Source organism: Lactuca saligna, chromosome 8, assembly GCF_052625555.1.
Source record: "Lactuca saligna cultivar CGN05327 chromosome 8, ASM5262555v1, whole genome shotgun sequence".
Taxonomy (NCBI): Eukaryota; Viridiplantae; Streptophyta; class Magnoliopsida; order Asterales; family Asteraceae; genus Lactuca; species Lactuca saligna.
The window spans coordinates 172749867-172769602 of NC_136424.1; positions in this window are offsets into that span (position 1 = coordinate 172749867).

Sequence of the window (19736 nt, forward strand, 5' to 3'; positions counted from 1 at the left end):
CCTTTCTTGGTGCTGCTAGATTAGGGGTGTTACAATTCTCCCCCACTTATTCAAGACTTTGTCCTCGAAGTCTGCTATCGCCAACTATCCTGCAACCTGATTAAAACCTTCCCACCCGATACACACACCACCTGATGATTCTGATCCCCGAAGGACTACTATCGTTGGTCTTCCGCCTGGTCTCTTCCAAAGAACCTACTGAAGATAAGAACCCCAAGAACACTCTAATCATTGAATATCCTGATAACATGGTTCTTACCTGACTGACAATCCTTTCCGGATGAACCGAGACCACCCTGGTCCCAACTAATCTGTCATTAACTGGGTTACTAGACTCGCACTGGTTAATGAACCCAATATTAATTGCTTAGTTGCTCCCAACGAATCCTGAAGGAAACTTAGGCTATCTAAAACCGCTCTATCTATCTTGCTACTCTGGCTCTACAAGATCTAGGATCCTCGATCCCCTACGTTGACCCTAAGATCTCTACCAGGTCTCACCTTTACTGCTACTAACATACGGGCCTCGCCCATGGGTCTCATCCCCTATATCTTGAAGCGGCATCTCCCAAGGTCGCACCTTTCTAAGGCTATGCAGACCAACTCCCTACTAATATTCTATGAACTATCTCTTCTTGATTCCTATCATGCTATCTAGGAGATATGGGCCTCGCCCAAACTCCGCTAACTAGGAGATATGGGCCCTCGCCCACACTCCTCTAACTGGATACTTACAAATGCTGCGACTAACCCGCAGTCTTACCACACTCTCCAAGCTACCTTTACTATCGACTGCTAAACCGAAGGCATCCCATGTCGGACGCTTCCACAGCCTACGCCCTGACTAACTCGAACCCTGCTGGCGATCCACCCACCTAGTTTTTCCCGAACCAAACATCTGTAATTTCGAAAATGCGAACTCCACGTTGAGAAGTTTCCCAAACTCCCAACTCGCACAACCACTTGAGCTGTCTTCCTTCCTAATGAGGATGCAAACTCTAAAATCGACGCCCCCTTGCACTCCTGAACACTTGGAGGGTTCTCCCCTACTTTGATTCATCTTGTTCCTTACAGCTCACCACTTGGATAGGAGTCTCGATCCTTCCAACCATCCAATAACCAACCAGCTGATAACCCAACGTTTACTACTACTAATGATCCAAAACTCAATAGTAACAACTCTGACCCACCTATGGAGATTAACATACTTCTAGAGCCCGAAAACACACACTTTCTACAGTGACTGCATCATGAGAACCTTCCCTAAAGGGAACATCTTCGAACTACCACTCTAACTTTCCATGGTATCAAAATGGCATATAATCCAAACACAAACAGGAATAAATCATATCATACATTCACTCATCATAGATGCAGCACGATAACAATATAATCATGAATCAAAAACTTAATCAGTAAATCAAGATATACGCACCTACAAAATCCGGTGCTACTTGTGGCTCCACTGTAGATAACTGAAAAGCCCGCTCCCTACCGCAAGCGCCTCCGCACGACCCTGACGACCGTCGGTGATCCTTAAAGTCGTAGGGGCAAGTGCCATCACCTGTCCTGCTGGAAACAAACTCGAACATTGGTCCTTCTTGTGACCTATCTAACTGTAATGGAAACATATCAAGTCTGATCCGTGGGTGGTGGTAGCAGTACAATCCCTGCTAAAATGACCAGTCTGACCGTACTTGAATCAACAAGAATCACCACCAGATTCACCCCTGCACGCACCCTCGTGCGTCTTGCCACACTTGCCACAATGACAGCAGCCTTGATAATCCCTGGATCTCGAATCTGGCCCCTTGGGCCTCTTGCCTGAACCTACAGTTGACTAAATCTCACTCGACTTCCTCTTCCTCTCTGCCTCCAAATCAATCTCCCTTTCCCTGGCTCGAGCAATCATATCTTCCAACATCTTGCAGCTGGACCTGCTCACAAACTGTCTGATGTCACTCCTCATCATCTCCTGATATTGAGCTTTCTTCATCTCTTCTTCCGCCACATACTGCAGGACAAGAAGATCCCTCTCCCTGAACTTGGTGGTGATCTCCGCCACAGTCTATGTCGCCTGCTGAAGGTCCTGGAACTCTCAAGCTAACTGTTGTACCTCAATCACTGACGTAAACTCAACCCTGAACCTGGCCTAGAAATCACTCCATGTCATCGCGTCTAACGCAACATCATCACCCACAGCGTAACCAACCTCCTCCCACCAATCCTGTCCCCCTCGGGGCACCGACTCAAACGAAAAGCATTGGCAACATCAGCCAACCACCTACTGCTAGCAATGGGGTCCCTAGCCCCATGATAATTGACTGCTCCACAAGCTCTGAACTCTCGAAATGTCAAGGTACGCGCACCTAGAAAAGCCATCATCTCAGCGCAGAAGGCTCCCAGCTTCTCATCCAGAATCTCCAGTATACCCTCCTTGACCGTACCAAAAATCATAGGATTCTGGTCTAGAATATTGCACTTAACCTCTACTAAAACAAACTCCCTCATCTGCTCCTCGAGCTGCTTGGCTCATGAACCCGAGCCTGATCCCTCTCCGGTGCCGGATCCGCCTGCGGATCTCTCACGTAACGTCGCCATGCTGAAAACATATCATAACAACCATCAGATCACGCAACACTTTTGAGGAATCAAACACACGCTACAAGTTTCTTGGTCTCATCGCAGCCCTTCTTGAATCAATTACGGATCCTCTTCTTTCAGTAGTATGGGCCCATACTACCTTCCACATTTATCCGTAGTTTCCTCAAGAATTGCTTCGACTTCACTAGGTCCCCTTCACTACTACTATCACTGCATCTAGCACTAATCTAATCCTAGGCTTGCCCTAGGGTATCCTCCTACTCACTCCGTCCTCAGCTACTGAAGGACTTCCCAGTAATGCCAACTAGCTACCTCATGAATATAGCCACATGGAATAGAGATCAGATAATTCTTCGAGTAAAAGACTCATCAATATAACGGTTTGACTCAAACAAGAGTTGTGCAATAGGGTCAAATCTACCCCTTTGAGATTATCCAACATGTTCCGCACATGACTTAGCATATACACTTAATAGCTAACTCACATTACTAAGAATCCCACCAAGCACAAAGCAATCAGCATTCAGATAATAAGAAAAATTAACCACACAATCCAATCAAACTGTCTTATCTCATACACAAGAGTCTGTAATAACATGCAATTCGTAAAGCTCATACACATATAACAGGGACATAAGGCATCATCCTAGATCCTTAGTTCTAATCTAGCATGAAAATCTCATAAGCATATCATAACATTGTTGGATTAATGTCTAAGTCAATAACTATAATTGGTAAGACTTGACCCGACCCGGCATGGTCCATTTGGGTTGCATGGCATCATGCATTTGGGTAGACTAAAATGAGAGAAATAACACTTAAGGTTTATTAATATATTATAAGTTCTAACATATTAATAGGATTATTTAATTAGTATTGATCAAGAATTAATTTGAAATTAATTTAATGATCAATAAGAGACTAATTAATATACGGGGTTGGTTGTGTAAATAATCTATTCTTATATAGTGGGCTAATGATCCATGGTTTATGGAGTTGGGCTAAAGCCCACATGGTGCTCCATGGATACTCCATGGGCATAATAAACCCATAGAACATATGAAATGAAAAGCCATGTCAATTAGGGTTTACATGGTGTAACCCTACTTGTGAACTAACTATATAAAGACCCCATGTTGGTGATTTTCGGCACTAGGGTTATAACTAAGAGGGCTAGCCGAAAATTACATAAGTGTTTATTCTCTCTAAGTTATTCCAAGTGCATTTGATGTTGTGTGAACCATTTGAGGTGTCACACTTGGGGCACTAGGCTCTCAAGCTGCATGGAATTAAGCACCAACTAAAAGCTATGTAATTCTACTAGATTTTGTATTGCATGTCATTCATATTATGCTAGTTAGGATAAATACCTTGGAAACTGATATTTGCATGTATAATAGAGAAAACATAGATCCAAGGTATTTAGGGTTGCATGTACACCATAGGAGTGTTAGAATGCTCAAAGCCCAATAGTGGTATCAGAGCCTAGGCTTGTTTTCTTGTATACTTGATGCAAATAGGCTGAAATCAAAGTTTTTCTGTTGTCTGTGCAGTGGACTCGTCGAGTTCATTCATGGAGTCAACGAGTCCAAGGCAAAACTCATCCAAGTAGGCAAGTTGGTTCATGCACTCGACGAGTTGGACCCCTAACAGCATATCTTCGAGTTTTGGTGTTGGACTTGGTTTAAAATCATTACCTTTAACTGTTATGGACTTATAACACTTGTTTTTGATGTGGTAATGATTATTCTAATCCAATTCTAAAGATAATTGTCAAAAGTTTCATGTTTTGTATTAGTTTAATGGTCAGGCTAATCACATGAAAATAGTTTGATTTGAATTGTCTTGTTCATATGAGTTTATATCAACATTATGAATATTGCTAGATATGTTTGTGATAGTTGTTTTGATCCAAAATGATCTAAAAGTTATTCATAAAATGTTTTTTTTTAACTTTTCCTCAAGTTAGATAAAAAGTCTCATTTATGAACTTTAATAAAAACATAGGTTATGAACTTGAAAACTCTTTTCTCCATAAATTGTTTTATAACCTCCATAACTTGTCCTCAAGTTATGGATTTTCAAGAGTCTTATCATTTAAACCTATATTAAAATCATATTTCACCATAATTCACTTCTTTAAAAGTGTTATTAAAGAATAAGAGGTTACATAAAATGAAGAGTCTTCATTTTAATGAACCATTAAACTCATAAGTTATGGAGTTGTAAAGTCTTGAATAGTTTCAAAACTTGCCCTCAAGTTTTTGGAATTTGTAAAGTCTTACATACTAAGACTTTAATTCCAAAATAGAACCCTAGAATTTTAAAAGTTTAAAATTCAACCCTTATACTATTATAATATTATAAGTTAATAATATATATATATATATATATATATATATATATATATATATATATATATATATATATATATATATATATATGTATAAGAGTAAGTCGTCTTACCATTAGTAGGCCTCATTCACAAAGTCGGTCTATAAGGGGGGTATAAGGTTACTGCCTATAAAATGGCAGTTTAATGGGTGTCCACTCTCACCCACCGCTTCCTTGACTGGTGGAGGGTCGTTAGCTGAAAAGGTAGGATAGGAGTATAATTTTCTCTTCATTAAAAGTATAATGATAAATACTAAGTAAGTAAACACTTATAAATTCCCAATCTTAGTTACTTAGGAAAATATGAAATAGGTGCTAACCCATGAAATTACACTTTGTACCTTACCAAGTCGTTAGTAGACCGTGTGTGGTTAACCAGCATGCTAACAAGGACTAGTAAGAGTGGCAAAGGGTAACTTGACTTTATTATAGATCGTTGGAGCGTGTGTGGTTAACCAGCACATCGATTAGGTAATTTAGTTAAGGGTACCAAGTCAATTTGCATGGTTATTCACACCTTGTTTGTGATCCTCGGCATCCCAGTCACAAACTTGAAGAGGGCACAATCGAGATTCAAACATGCCATTGAAAATTTCAATGTATCTCAAAATATCTAGGAGTTTCAAATCCAATAAAAACTTAATTTTATTTCGTTTTTATGGTGGAAATTGGTAAATCGTCATTTACCTACCTTCAACTATTTCATAACTTGGATTACGGCATCCCTCTTCCAGTTATAAGTAGGTTTTTTGGTCCTAGCCTTAATATTTCATATTGGGTGTTATATTAAGGACTTAAATTGTCACACCCCGAAAACCAAGGCGGAAACATTTCTGGGGCGGACTCCACGTTGAGTATCAAATCCAATGCACATAGTAAGCAAAGTAAACAACCATTACATTACATATGAAAATTTATATTTGTTCAAAAGTAAAGTTGTACAAGTCTGATACATATGTGTGTGTGTGTGTGTGTGTATATATATATATATATATATATATATATATATATATATATATATATATATATGAACAAAAGCAAGACGTATCTTCTATGTACTATGTCTTCGCCAAAAAGGATCATTGGGTACCTGTCTAATGCGGACCTAAGAATACAAGCATTTTAAAAATCAGCATAAAGCTGGTGAGTTCATAAGCGGTTTTGTTTTCTAAAAATGTACGAGTTTCCTTTTGATTTCTGAAAATGTTACGACCCAAGAAAATCCCATATTTTCTTATATGTAAGTTTAGTTATCTGTTATGTTACACAATTCTAGTTATGCTCAATTCTTATCCCAGGAAAATCCCATATTTTCCTAAAAGTTGGCTACCGATCTGAAATGTAATGTGAAAGATGTATACTGAAAACCTGGTTATCCTTGTGAAGTGTATGTTAGTTTACCAACCCGAAATGTAATGTAAAAGATGTATACTGAAATGTATTAGTTTTAAACACGTATATAAAACTAATAAATACCAAGTAAACTAGTTACTAAACCCATTATTACTAAAAAGTAAATCTCTGTTATCCAAATTGCAAGTTCCATAACCATACGATAGACTAATTATGGCAATAAGTAGTCCATCTCATTTTATGAATTTCATCACCCTTGAACCTTTCGGTTCAGCTGTAGCTAGCAGCCAGGTGCGGGGTAGTCAGCCCCGTATAGATCTATACACTCAAGTCACGCTCTCTATCTAAGAGATTCTGGTTACGGGGGCGGTCCTCCATTCGCGTATCTTTGTGGAGTGTTCTCCGAGGACGTGTCTCCAATCTATAGGTATAACAAATTTACTAGTAATAATACAGAAAGATCAAATGATTATCCTCCACTTGTGTATCTCTGTGGAGTGTTACCAAGGAGAAAACAATGTTCTAAGTTTCATGTTCAAAGTTCAAATATTATGCTTTTAACTGTTATAATGTGGGAAACCATTTGTAAAAATATAAAATACAACAATTTATCATGTTTTTCACAAATAATACGATAGTATGTTCTGTAAGTTCAACGGTTATCTGTTATGATTGTCAGTGTTAAAAGAATATGTAAAATGAAACACAACATATATATAAAACAAGTTTTGAGTACAAGTATTCCTTTTACTTTGCTTGTATCCCCCCCCCCACCCTGAAAACAGTGAAAACATTGAAAATGGGTAGGGGTATGAACTCACCAAACGAGAAAACGTGTCGGTTTGGATGCTATGTGTCGGTTCGGGGCTTGATAACACGCGAGGTTCCTATGCAATATGAAATGATACACAATTGTATCTAATTAGACTTTGAACCACTAATTAGATATGAATATACACTTTGAGACGTGAAAACACTCCAATTCAAGTGTTCGGAGTGACTCGGGTGACATCTATGGATGTGTAGGACCTAGATATGGAGTTTATTCTTCAAAAGTAAACTCTTTGAGGATTTTAAGGTCCATTGACCATATCCCCATGATTTTATAGCTGTAAACTCATGGGTGGTGTGTTCTTGGATGCCAAATAGTCTCACAATGCACACAGGAAAGTTCTAGGGTTGATTCCATGGCTTAGGAAGTGATCGGGACTTGAAATGGCCTTGAAAATGGAGTTTACGGTCTATGAAGATGCTCTTGGGGAGTTTACTACCTTAAACACATGATTTTAAAACCGTAAACTCATGTTTGTCCATGATTCATGGGTGTTGGTGTTTGTAGGTTAATCACATGTGATTCTAATCCAACATACAAACCATTCAAGGTGTTAAGGACACTTAAACACCCATTTGAAGAGTTTATGGTCTAAGAAGATGAGTTTACGGTCTAAGAATGTTCTTGGACCGTAAACTCTAGTTTGTCCCATTAATGAATGTTTAGGTGCATTTCTTGAAGGGTTATAAGGTTGTATGCACTCATGGAAGTTGATTGAAGGTGTTTAGGGGCAAACTAACACCCTAAAAGGTGTTTAAGGTCTAAGAATGCGGGTTTACAGTCCAAGCATGTTCTTGGACCGTAAACTCATGTTTGGTCCCTTCTTGTATGATTTGGTGCTTCAAATGATGGAGTAGAAGGTCGTAGACACGTTTGAAAGCTTTTGGTGGTGTTTAAGGGAATTTTAACACCTTAAGAGGTGTTTCTGGTTCATGCATGGGGGTTTACGGTCCAAGAATGTTCTTGGGTCGTAAACTCATGTTCATACACCAAATGTCAAGATTTTGGGGTCCTAAGTACATGCATGCAAGTCTAAAGGTCTTATCTAAGCTCCAAATGAGGTTTGGAAGGGTTTTAAGGCTCAAAACCCCTTATTACATGTGTTCACCGCCTAAGGAGGTTCCAAGACCGTAAACACTTGTTTATGGTCCCATTCATCATATAAATCACGAATTTGAAGGCCAAAGGTGTTAAACTAGGAGCTAGGATAGTTACCTTGATGATTTGAAGCTTGTTTTGGATGATTTTGGCTAAGTTTCAGATTTTAGAGAGAGAGATTAGAGAGAGAAAGTAGAGAGAGAGTGAAAAAGCTTCAAATGAGGCTCTCTCAACTTTATATATGCTGAAAGTTTGGTACACGGTGGAATTCTACCCGATACCGACGTTATACGATGCTTTTGGTCGCACCCGATAAAGTTGTCGTAATTACGACTTAAATAAAACTAAATATTTTCTAAATGAAATAGAAAATCTTTTAATGTCTTAAAATTTATTCCAATACTTTTAAAACATTAATAGAAGTCGTAATAATTTATTTGAAACAAAGTTAACGGAAAATTTTGGAACTTAACGGCTTTATTAACGAAAACGGGTTACTGTGACGGAAAATAAATCACAGGTTGTCACATCAATCAACTGAACTTGAATTTATCCCATAATAGATGTCTAGTTTAGACAACTATGGTCTTCCCAAATCTTTAGGAACAAGCTTCCTAATGAAGATGATATCCCAAATGGCAATCAAGGTGAAAGATCAATCCCTTATAGTGCAATTATGGGAATAGAAATCTTTCTTCACTTCTTCCTCCTCCTCCTCCTCCAATAATTCTCCTTACCCCACAAGTTTCAAGACTTTAAAAGTTCTAAGTCACTCAATCCCTATTGGCAAGCAAAGTCTACATGTCCTTACATCTTGGAGATTAAGTCACATATTGGCAAGCCGGGAGAGTGGGGTGTCGAACTCTCAAGGTAGCTGACTGTTAACTTGGTTCTTCATTCACTCCCTGATGACAGATCAAGACATGACCCTTAATGTTCTTACCTATTTGCTTGATGTAGCTAAATCAGCAATGATTTGGAGCATTGGTAAAGCAAATTAGAATGGAAGAGGAAATTCCTAAATTTATTAGGACATTGACAATGGCAACATTAGAAGTCCAGAAAAGCTTTCTCTTCCCAATGGTAAGGGATCGGCCATCGTCAAGTCATTTGACATAGTGGAAAAGAGAAAGGATAATTCTTAGATAGTCTCATGTACCATTTTCAAAGATTCCATATGTTTCTTTTGCCAAAAGAAGGGCCATTGGTTGCGAAGCTGCCAGATTTACCTGAGAGACCTGGTAAAGTCAAGAGTTTGACTTTGAATCAGGTAAAAGTCCATTATCTAACTCTATTAAATTCCTATTTGGAGATATTTAATACATGATGTAATGTAATTACATTTTGATGTTTTTGGAAGAATCAAAGGAAGCTTAAAGAAAGAGTGTGCTGATTATTATCGCAAAGATGGATTTCAATCGCATGGTTTGATGATCAGAATTTTGAGTTGCTTAAGAGTTATGATATATTGCTAGTAATAGATAACAACATGTTTTTCAAATGTATTTGCATTAACTACTAGAAAACAGTCTTTTATGACGCGCAATGCATGTCGTAAAACGCTTAGACGACGTGCAAATGCGTGTCAAGGAATGCCCTGTCATAACGAGAGACGACACGCTTTTGCGCATCGTCTATAGACGATGCGCATTTATGACACGCAATGTGTATCATTAAAGACGCTCTCAAGAAAGGCCATGTCATAAATGAAGATGACAAGCATTTTTGCGTATCGTAATTGGAAATTTTTTTAAAAAAAATTATTTATAGATTTAATAATTTTCGAATTAAATTTGCATTTAATGTCTCATAATAGAAAATAAAATACTATATACATAAAATACAATCCATTGCACAAAAGATAATTTCATACAAATAATCATTCCAATTCCAATAGTAGACAAATGGATAAATCTCAAAGGGTTCAAAATTATATGTTTACCTGCTAATAGAACTTATACTCAAGAAAGTACTGAATTTGCTATTAAGTTGAGATTGTATCATGCCCCCTCCCCCCCCCCCCCCCCCCCCCCCCCCAACCCAATGCCATAACTATCTTTTCATTGCTAAACTCCATCAACAAAACAAAACCATCAACCACCATTAAATAAACCTCAAGACAATTTTATGACTTATTTTTCAGAACATGGTGCTAACCTTCTTCAACATCTCAACCATATCTTCTTCTGACTTGAAGTTTTGTCCTGATCTACAAGAAAAGAAATAAATATAAATGTCAACTAATCAATCACATGAATATTTACTCAGGTATCATAGAGAAAGTTGCTTTATATTTCAATGGCATATGCCTATAACTTTGTAATAGGGAGAATTTAAGAAAACAAAAGTACAATGATATTGTAAATAAGTTGATGAACGTATGTTTTTATTTGTTGAATGCAGCCAATGTTGAGAGCATATGAGAGGAATGATAATTAACCAAATGCCAACCCACAACTGACTGTATACACCTCTGACATGCAATACTTGAGGGCAATTTTGGAAATTAATAAATCATATCAATAAATAACCTAAAAAAGATAAAATGAATGATTTTGATTTCTTACTGCCATGATGTCAGCAATGGTCGTATGCTTCTGTTTCAGACCCCACTATCTCTATTTTGTCATTCTATAAAAGAAAAAAAAATCAAAATCTTTATTGATAATAATAATAATAATAATAATAATAATAATAATAATAATAATAATATAGGTGGAATGTTTTCATATAATTTTTCTGTTTCAAATGACTTAAAAACAATAATGAATTTGTACAAAGCATCTAATGGTATAAACAAGCTGACCTCATAATCATGAAAATTGGATACAGAATTGCAGTTGTAGTTTTTAGAATATGGAAAGTGATTATAACCTACAAATTATAGAACTAATCTGATTAAAATACTTTTTATACATTTTAATATATTTTAGCCTTATGGAATAATTTATTTACAGGGTCTGAAATACGTTTTTTCCATGCCAATTTTTCAACAATATAGGCATTAAGCGGGAAGATTGGAAGAGTGAGGCTGCATGAGAACTCAGAAATTTTTACATTAACTTTTTTTTTCTATAAAATGGAGTAACTATTTCTTATATGACTCTGAAATTTTATAAAAATGATTCAGAAAGAAAGCTTGTAAGAATATTTTACCAGCACATAAGAAGTGGCCAATCTCTCAATGATCTTGAACTGAACCAAAAATTGGAATTTATCAATAATCCATACTGCAAAAGTAATTTTGGGTTATGTTATCAGCAGCAATATAAATGATTTATTAAAAAAAATTATAATAATATTACATAAGCTTTACCTTCATCAGATTCTCAATGATTAGTCTCCCATTAACTGCAACTAGAACCACTATGCAAAGGTTAAAGAGTCCTGTGTGACTCTGCCAAAGGGTTCTAATTAGCCATTCCACTTATATGTCTTAAATAACAAATACTAATAATTATAACATAAGGAAAATTATTTAAAAGAATACAAGGAAATGTTGTTAATTGAATAATAACTACCAACCACAAAGCTCTTTCAAGCCCTTCTGTTGTATACTGACTCACCTGCACCACAAAACATAATTCCACAACCTCTTTCTTTCGTTTTTTATTTTTTTTTATTCTTATCCTCTTTTCCTTGAAAATACTGTTCTGGGATCTTCACCTTGTTATCAACAATATAAGGCGTATAACCTCTAGTCAGATGATTTAACAACGTTGTTATCACCTACAAAGCACAAACAAAAAGATTTAAAATTTTCAAGATTTACATATGTTTGAAAGTGAATAGATTCATTATACTTGTATATATAAAATTTATGACCTGTTTTCCTGTCGAAAGAGGCTTGGGCTTCCAGACAGCTGGAAGAACAGGCTTCACAAAGCAGGCTTTATCGGTAAATGAATTTTTACCATGTCTTGAATTACCTCCATTAAACACACCAGAAGCATAAAGAAGTTGATTGAACTGTTCACGGTTTAAAAATGTATCTTTCATTGTGAGAAGAACAGAACTAACAATATGATCTTGGATTAAGCCTCTAACAGTATCTCCGCTTGTTGGAACTCTATACTGATTGTTTGCATTCACAATGTTATAAGCTTCAGAATGTGAGATTTGTAAATGAACATTCATTTCATCTCCATCAAAATCAGCATTGTAGGAACTGAAATTAAAATTGACACAATGTTATATGCATATTACTTGGTCTAGAAGGCAAGTGAAGACGATATATATATATATATATATATATATATATATATATATATATATATATATATATATCAATTTCAAGCGACTTTCACTCAATCAGGAAGCAGAAGGAATAGAAAAACCAAAAAAAAAGTAAAAAAAAAAAATCAGATCCTCGGTTTCTTTGAATAGGAGAAGTAATCAAGTAAATCCATGTTAGTGATTTTCCATCAAATAAAAGTATAAATGAACCAGAATTTTGGAGGAATCGAGCCAGGTTAAGAAAATGAAGGTTCCTTTCTTCAATGATCTGCAACAATTTTCACAAATGTTGACATAAGAAAATTGATATTTACCTTGACAGATTAAGTCGAATACAGAATAATCGTCTTGGATCTGAGACGTTGTTCATCCTTTCCATGTTTCTAATTTATCGATAATTTTATGATCTATGTATAGCTCTATGGCGTACACCTTAACTCCGATTATAGAAAAAATCTTTTCAAAACCTAGAAAGATTAAGATTTAAAAGTGATTGAGAGTGAGAGTTGAATCTGTGAGGTTTGGAGGTGGTGGAAGTGGATGTAGGGTGGAGATGAAGGTGTGTTAGGAAGTAAAGATATGGGATAACAGAATAGAGAGACAATAAGGGAAATTAGAGAATCGATGTTGGTGGTGGCGGTTAGGGCTTCCAAAGGGAAGGGATAGAGAGTGCAGAGGTAGTGGAAGACGGCTGCCTCAAAAGGATTGACAGCCTTACAATTCTATTAGGGTTCATTGCTAGAGGATTGTAGAAGGAGAAGAAGGAGAGGGATGAGATGGAAATACGAGAGTGAGAAAAAATTAGGGTCGGATTTAGGAACCCTAAATCATCGGTTCAAATTGATAACTGGGAGGTAAGAACCCTAAATCCTGAGCTTATTAGGGTCAAATAAAGAGTGTAAGAACTTATTGGAACCGAGAATTAGGTTTTTGGTGGAGATGATGGATCGAGGAATTGAGGAACTTGTGGATGAAGACGAATGCTCTAATTCGAAGAGGCGGGGAATTTTTGGGATGAATAGGTGGCGGTTAATTTTTTGGAATTCATTTCCCCCCCTAAAAACGCGTGTTTCCTTAAAAAAATATAAAGCGGCACAGTTACACGACTAACATTTTTTTATAGGTGCCCTCCATATTTTTTTTCTGACACTAATTTTAGGCACGTAAAAATGCGTGTCCTTTATCCTTCAAATTTTGGAAAAGTGACAATTTTTAAGGCACGCACAAATGCGCGTCCTCTATCAATGTGTGTCATTAATTGCGCGTCATAAAAGGCTATTTTTCTAGTAGTGATTGTAAGGATAAGATTTTTCCGCAAAGTTTTTAAAATAAAAGAAAAAGGTTTTGACTTATTTATTTTAAGTATCCTTACAATGGTATTTGTGAAAATTGTTGTTTATATCTTTCCATTCATAAGCAATATTGAAAAATGGATTTGATTCTTTCTTTTGTGGTAGTGTCATGATTTACCAAATAAGGAAAGATTCTCATCACCCAAGTTCTAGTTGGATAGAAACTTGGAATCATGCAACTTGTATTGTATGATGAATGAGAATTTTCATCTTTGGAAAGTTAAGACTAATTCCTTGTTCACATATGTATGTGAGTCAAGTGAAGGACTAAGAGATTAAGTACACCTTTTTGTGTACCAGTCAAAGTCCACCACAAAATATCGATAAAATTATTCATCATGATTTACTAAAGTTTAGTAAATATGGTTATGCTTACAAGTTTAAGTATAATTCTGAACATTGAAAAGGTTCAATGATTGGCAGAATGAATAAGAAGAATCAATTAGGCAGAAGGATAAAAGTTTCTCCAATCTGAAAAGATGGGAGAGTACTTGAGTATCTTATTTTATGATTATCTTAGTGATTGTAAAACCATGTCACATTTGATCCTCTAAGGACACCTTAGTGCATTTGTTTGACTAAGGAGAGGAATCATGAATTGTTGAAATGGCTAAATCAAAAGATAAATCATAATTTGTTCTAAAATGAAGTTTTAAAGTCATACTCTAAGATTGTAAATTGAGTGATATAATCTTAAGAATGTTAATAACACTTTTCAAATATAGATTAAAATGTTTTCTTACTCTTGTACATTTGGAATTGGTAAGTTGTGATGTTTTGGATAAGACAAATACCAACTAAGACCAATTGTGTGAAGTGTTAGTCTTGATTAGAATCCGCACTAACTCTTGAATATTTTTTTTGTCAAGGAATGGTTCTTGACAAAAGGATCTTATATGTCAAGAGGTCAGTGGGAGTCTTAAAAGATCTTGGAAAAGTTCAAGAACTGATCAAGAGTATTGTTAATCACTAGCCCACGACTTAAGGTTTGTAACATATTGTGTTGACACAATCTTATTTCTGGAAGCAGTGGTAGGCCCTTGTACTACCAAGTGGCAAGAATTTAAGATTGAACAAGTTCAGTCCATATGAGTTTGGATTTCTCACTAACCTTTTCTTGTGATTAAGGTTATGAAAATTTTAGATGGATAGGAACACTTACACCATAAAATCTAAGTGTCATAAGGTTTCTCTCTGATTCATGAAAATGATGGTGATGAAACGCTTTCACTAAGTCGATTTTAAGTATATAGTAATTGTGAGTTTTGCATTCTCAAAGTCATTAGTGGAGCGTGTGTGGTTAACTAACATGGACTGGTGAGAATGACAAAAGGTCTAAACATTATGATTACGGCATCCCTCTTCATAATTGTTTAGACACACATGTGAGCTATCTAAGGAAAGGTGTATGAGTTTAAGAAGTTTTGATAAAGTCTTATCAAAGGAATTTCGTATCAGAAAACTAAACTTTGGTAAGAAAGTCAATAAAGTATTGATTTCTAGAAGTCCAGTTGATTTCTGGGTACATGTCAAGGCTAGTGGGAGCATAAGTGTTATGTTAGTAAGATAATAATCACTATGCTAGTGGGAGCATGGTTATTAGGTTAAATGTTGCAAGTTAGCAATATTAGTTATAGAAAACAAAAGTTTCAATTCGCTGTGAAAAGTTGTTTTGCTATAATTAAGGGAGAGGATTTTATACTTCAGTCTAATTCTAAAAGCTTAGATTGTGATTTTAATTAATTTTAGTCAAGGATATATATGAATGTTATGTTGGAATGGTTCAACATATGGAAATTCTATATATGTTGCATTCTCATAATTCGTTTATGACTATGGCATCCCTCTTCATAGTTCTAATTTTGAGAACATGGCAAATAAAAAAATTTATAGCATGAATCGTGTCCAATATGCTTCAGGTATAGGATCGATTACATGTGCTATAATATTTACCCATTCTAAAATTTTCCAAATGCCTAGAGCATTAAGAGGGAAAAAGGAGTAGAACTGGATATGACTAAAATGATTAAGCAATTGTCGATGATAATTTGAGGTTTACCAAAGATTGGTTGCTCATGGACAATTGGAAGTATATAGTTAGGACCATATTGACATATTTTGAAAAGCGGCAACTCTTGTTCAGAAGTGATGGTCAAAATGGAATATGGAATTGTTTCCATAGGTGGAAGTTATTCTTTGAAGATTAGAAAACTTAATGCAAAGAAGGATATTCAAAGGAATGTACTTTGAATTTGAGACTTCATTTCCATGGAATTGATCTCCATTGGAATACTTTGTAATGTTTGTTGCTAAGCCTTGGTGACTTGTGTACATATTCATTACAAGAGGATCATTGCATATAAGTTTAGAATCTAACAGATTTCGGTAAATGGCAAGAGTTTGGTATTCTTACATTTACAATAAGGATTTGGGATTGTGAAATGAGAATCATTGAAGTTGTGTTCAAATTTGGTCTATTTCACAAATTAAGGATCATAGACAAACATAGTGTGCATACTTGGAGTATGGCATAACTATTGTTAGGAAAAACATAGTGTGCATGCTTGGAGCATGGCATGACTGTTGTTTTTAATTCAAGTATTTATTTGATAAATTGAAACATGAATAATGAGTAATCAATATGGTGCTTAGATAAAATATGTTTTTATTTACACTCAAAGTGTTGGAGTCATATAGGATTAGTATTATTCTTATGTTTCATTTTGCATGTTTTGACTTCCTGAATAACTAGGTTGTTCAAACCATCCACAATCAGTCATATGTTGGAAGTAGATATGAATCAAGACTGTCATGAATGGGTCTGTAGTTTATCTAGGTAGCTAGACTCAGCTGCAGTGATTCATGAGTGCTCCTCGAATAAGATTCGAGTAATGGATTCAACCCACGCTCATTTGAATCACTTCATGGATTTTATCACGAGTGAATCATGAGACGATAATATCTTATATTCTTCAAACCTAGAGATATGAGTTGTTGACTATGAGTTGGTTATACATTGATTGCACGAAAACGCATTGGTAACTCGATGTTATAAAACGTGCCTTTGGGTATGATTCAACATATAGTTAGTACAAGCATATGAGTCAAAGTTTATCCATTCCTTTTACCCTTAAAGGGATAAAAGTGATATCTGTGGACACCTCGATGATTTAGTGATGACAAAACATAAAGTCGGGCCTGGACTGATTTGATTTGTTCAATTAGTCTGTCATCATAAATCGTAAATCGGGAAAAAACAGATGGACAGAGAGAATGATTGTAGTCCATGTCTCAGTCCATATGATATCTAGAATGGAGGAATATATGATCACTTATCTAATGGACACGTCATTGATTTGTTCAGAGTTCGACAGTGGCTTTTGAGAGCTACGATTACTAGTCGGGTTTTGAAGTCATACTTGCAATAATAATTTTAGACTTATCCAAGTGGGAGACTATTGGATTAATGTCTAAGTCCATAACTATAATTGGTAAGACTTGACCCGACCCGACATGGTCCATTTGGGTTGCATGACATCATGCATTTAGGTAGACTAAAATGAGAGAAATAACACTTAAGGTAATATATTATAAGTTCTAATATATTAATAGGATTATTTAATTAGTATTGATCAAGAATTAATTTGGAATTAATTTAGTGATCAATGAGAGACTAATTAAATATATGGGGTTGATTGTGTAAATCATCTATTCTTATATAGTGGGCTAATGATCCATGGTTTATGGAGTTGGGCTAAAACCCACATGGTGGTCCATGGATACTCCATTGGCATAATAAACCCATGCATCATAGGAAATGAAAAGCCATGTCAATTAGGGTTTACATGGTGTAACCCTACTTGTGAACTAACTAAATAAAGACCCCATGTTGGTGATTTTCGGCACTAGGGTTACTACTAAGAGGGCTTGCCGAAAATGACATAAGTGTTTATTCTCTCTAAGTTATTCCAAGTGCATTTGATTTTGTGTGAACCATTTGAGGTATCACATTTGGGGTACTAGGCTCTCAAGCTACATGGAATCAAGCACCAACTAAAAGGTATGTAATTCTACTAGATTTTATATTACATGTCGTTCATATTATGCTAGTTAGGATAAATACCTTGGAAATTGATATTTACATGTATAATAGATAAAACATAGATACAAGGTATTTAGGGTTGCATGTACACCATAGGAGTGTTATAATGCTCAAAACCCAACATGCATAACATAAACTTGTATGGGTATTTTGGGGTACTTACTTGAGCTCGGCTGATTGCATGCACCACACCCTTTTTCTTTTCAAGTTCTTTTATCTTTTCAAATTCCTTTCCTTCTCTCAAAATGTCTTTTAAAAAATGATTTTCTTTTTGAAAACTTTCATACCATGTCCTCAGTTTGAGTTCAGACACACCCGAAAGTGTATTCGAATCCCTCAAACCAAGGCTCTGATACTAACTTGTCATATCCCAAAAATATAGTCTAAAATTTTTGTTTTAATTTAGTAATAAAACCACAAGTCATCAATCATTCTGTAAAAACATAGTTCTCATTATTCAAAAATATTATTATCAGAGTAAAAACATCACAGGCTGAATAAACATTGGTGTGTGCCATGCGATCACCCCAATCTCTTCCCTCCGCTACTGGATGTACCTGAAACCAAAACTGAAAACCGTAAGCACGAAGCTTAGTGAATTCCCCCAACCTACCACATACCCTGCATAATCACATACTGCAAGCACTGGGCCATGCCCATTATTTTGAGCCTTGCCTACTACCTCGGGCCTCGCCGCCCCAGGCCCCGCTCGGTATACAAATCTGTTTCTCTTAGGCCTCGCCTCTCTCTGGGCCCTGCCCGCTAAACATATAACCATAAAATATAACACACAACTAACCCTTATCTATTGTATTCCTGTTATAAGGCCTCGTCTGAATTGGGCCTACTGGGGAGTCATGGAACCCCATCCAAACTTCTACTGTTAGTGAGATACGGGCCCCTGCCCACACCCCCTCCTTTCCTATCTCGGGCCTCACTCCTGTTCTACTACTCAAGATATACGGAACATCGTCCGTACACTGCTAGTGGTGAGATACGGGACCTTGCCCACCCTCACCTCCCTACCAGGAACATACAAGTATCATACAGACAACAAGTATAATCTAACATGCAAACATCCTCTTGGGCTCCCGCCCGGCATCAGACCTTGATCCGGAATGACATACTAGCATATAGTTCCTAGGCTAACCCCTGGGTCTTTCTACTCATAACTACATGGGCCAGCATTGTGGCCTTAGACCCATTCACACGAAGGGAAACTCACCTCGCTCTGCTGAAGCTCTTGCTGATACACTTCTGACTGCTGACTGACAACTCCACGAACCACTGCTGCTCTAGCTCCCCGAGCTACCAATATCAATATCACACTTAGTCCTAAACTGACCTCCATAAGTCAAACTAAGTCAACCTTGGTCAAAGTCCTAGTCAAAGTCAACCTTCCAGGTTGACCCTACTGGCCGAGTCAGCCTATTGACTCGCCGAGTTTATAAACTCAGTAATCCCCACAAATCGCAACTTGACTCGCCGAGTCACCCCGCAACTCATCGAGTCCTTCAACCTTTGAGTCCTAGTCCTGGTTCTGACCAACCCACTGAGTCACCGCCTTAACTCACTGACTCGACTCGCATCAGAAGAGGTTAGGGTTTCGACCCGACTCGCCGAGTCCAAGAACAGACTTGCCGAGTCCACCTTCCTCATCTTCATTCTGACGATTTCAGTCCATTCCAATGCTTCCCAATTGCAGATCTGGGCTCCTTAGGCTGGCATTACACATAAAGTTGTAAAGTTGCCAACTTTACGTGCA